A 3,241-nucleotide genomic window follows, 5' to 3' on the forward strand; every position below is an offset into this window, starting at 1 on the left:
AATGGATGTAAATGCTACACTTCCTTGCTAGGAAATAGTGTTTGCAGATATCTGCGTATCGTAGCAATAGAGATCGAATGCTTCTTAAAACGCGATATCGCATCTCATTTCTATGTTTCATGACAAGATATAATACTCATTGCTAAGTGTCATGATTACCTCGTATTCACTTCAAATGAATGTAAATGCGACACTTCCTTGCTAGGGAATAGCGTTTGCAAGTGTCTACGTATCGTAGTAATTGAGTTCTAATGCTTTTTAAAACGCGACATCGCATCTCATTTCTATGTTTCATGATAAGATTCAATATTCATTGCGAAGTGTCATGTATACCTCGTATTCACTTCAAAAGAATGTAAATGCGATACTTCCTTGCTAGGAAATAGCGTTTGCAGATGACTACGTATCGTAGCAAGAGATTTCTAATGCTTCTTAAAACGAGATATAACATCTCATTTCTATGTTTCATGATAAGATACATTATTCATTGCGAAGTGTCATGTATACCTCGTTTTCACTTCAAACGAATGTAAATGCGACACTTCCTTGCTAGGAAATAGCGTTTGCAGATGTCTACGTATCGATGCAATGGAATTCTATTGTTTCTTAGAACGCGATATCGCATCCCATTTCTATGTTTCATGATAAGATATAATATTCATTGCGAGAGGTATTGTATACCTCGTCCACGCTTCAATTGAATGTAATTGCGACACTTCCGTTCTAGGAAATAGCGTTTGCAGATGTCTGCGTATCGTAGCAGTAGAGTTCTAGTGCTTCTTAAAACGCGATGTCGCGTCTCATTTCTGTGTTTCATGATAAGATGTAATATTCATTGCGAAGTGTTATGTACTCCACGTCTACACTTCAAAAGAATGTAAATGCTACACTTCCTTGCTAGGAAATAGCGTTTGCAGATGTATAAGTATCGATGCAATAGAGTTCTAATGCTTCTTAAAACTGGATATCGCAAGTCATTTTTATGTTTCATGATAAGATATAATATTCATTGCGAAGTGTCATGTATACCTCGTATTCACTTCAAATGAATGTAAATGCGACACTTCCTTTCTAGGAAATTACGTTTCCAGATGTCTACGTATCGAAGCAATAGTGTTCTAAAGCTTCTTAAAACGCGATATCGCATCTCATTCCAATGTTTCATGATAAGATACAATATTCAATGCGAAGTGTCATGTATACCTCGTATTCACTTCAAATGAATGTAAATGCGATACTTCCTTGCTAGGAAATAGCGTTTGCAGGTGACTACGTATCGTAGCAATAGAGTTCTAATGGTTCTTAAAGCGCGATATCGCATCTCATTTCTATATTTCATGATAAGATATAATATACATTGCGAAGTGTCATGTATACCTTGTATTCACTTCAAATGAATGTAAATGCGACTCTCCCTTTCTGGGAAATAGCGTTTGCAGATGTCTACGCATTGTAGCAGTAGAGTTCGAATGCTTCTTAAAACGCGATATCGCATCTCATTCCTATGTTTCATGATAAGATACAATATTCATTGCGAAGTGTCATGTATACCTTGCATACGCTTGAAATGAATGTAAATGCGACTCCCCCTTGCTAGGAAATAGCGTTTGCAGATGTCTACGTATCGTAGCAGTAGAGTTCGAATGCTTCTTAAAACGCGATATCGCATCTCATTACTATGTTTCATGACAAGATATAATATTCGTTGCGAAGTGTCATGATTACCTCGTATTCCCTTCAAATGAATGTAAATGCGACACTTCTTTGCTAGGAAATAGCGTTTGCAGATATCTACGTATCGTAGCAATAGAGTTCGAATTATTCTTAAAACGCGATATCGCAACATATTTCTCTGTTTCATGACAAGATATAATATTCATTGCGAAGTGTCATGACTACCTCGTATTCACTTCAAATGAATGTAAATGCGACACTTCCTTGCTAGGAAATAGCGTTTGCAGATGTCTACGTATCGTAAAGGTAGAGTTCGAATGCTTCTTAAAACGCGATATCGCATCTCATTCCTATGTTCCATGGCAAGATATAATATTCATTGCAAAGTGTCATGTATACCTCGTATTCACTTCAAATGAATGTGAATGCGACACTTCCTTGCTAGGAAATAGCGCTTGCAGATGTCTACGTATCGTAGCAATAGAGTTCGAATGCTTCTTGAAACTCGATATCGCATCTCATTTCTATGTTTCATGGTAAGATATAATATTCATTGTGAAGTGTCATGTATACCTTGCATACGCTTCAAATGAATGTAAATGCGACTCTCCCTTTCTGGGAAATAGCGTTTGCAGATGTCTACGTATCGTAGCAGTAGAGTTCGAATGCTTCTTAAAACGCGATATCGCATCTCATTACTATGTTTCATGATAAGATATAATATTCATTGCGAAGTGTTATGTATACCTCATATTCACTTCAAAAGAATATAAATGCGACACTTCCTTGCTAGGAAATTGCGTTTGCCGATGGCTCCGTATCGAAGCAACAGATTTCTAGTGCTTTTTACTTCGCGATATCGCGTCTCATTTCTATGTTCATGATAAGATATAATATTCATTGTGGAATGTTATGTATACCTCGTTTTGACTTCAAAAGAATGAAACTGCGACACTGCCTTGCTAGGAAATAGCATTTCCAGATATCTACGTATCGTAGCAATAGAATTCTAATGCATCTTAAAACGCGATATCGCATCTCATTTCTATGTTTCACGATAGGATATAATATTCATTACGAAGTGTTATGTATTCCTCGTCTACACTTCAAATGAATGTATGTGCGACACTTCCTTGCTAGGAAGTAGCGTTTGCAGATGTCTACGTATCGCAGCAATAGAGTTCTAATGTTTTTTAAATCGCGATATCGCATCCCATTTCTATGTCTCATGATGAGATATAATATTCATTGTGTTGTGTTATGTATACTTCGTATTCACTTCAAAGGAATGTAAATGCGCCACTTCCTTGTTAGGATATAGCGGTTCCAGATGTCTACGCATCGATGCAATAGAGTTCTAATGCTTCTTAAAACGGGATATCGCATCTGATCCCTATGTTTCATGATAGGATATAATATTCTTTGCGAAGTGTCATGTATACCTCGTATTCACTTCAAATGAATGTAAATGCTACACTTCCTTGATGGGAAATAGCGTTTGCAGATGTCTACGTATCGTAGCAATAGAGTTATGATGGTTCTTAAAGCGCGATATCGCATCTCATTC

The sequence above is a fragment of the Xylocopa sonorina genome, unplaced genomic scaffold (assembly GCF_050948175.1).
Source record: "Xylocopa sonorina isolate GNS202 unplaced genomic scaffold, iyXylSono1_principal scaffold0056, whole genome shotgun sequence".
Taxonomy (NCBI): Eukaryota; Metazoa; Arthropoda; class Insecta; order Hymenoptera; family Apidae; genus Xylocopa; species Xylocopa sonorina.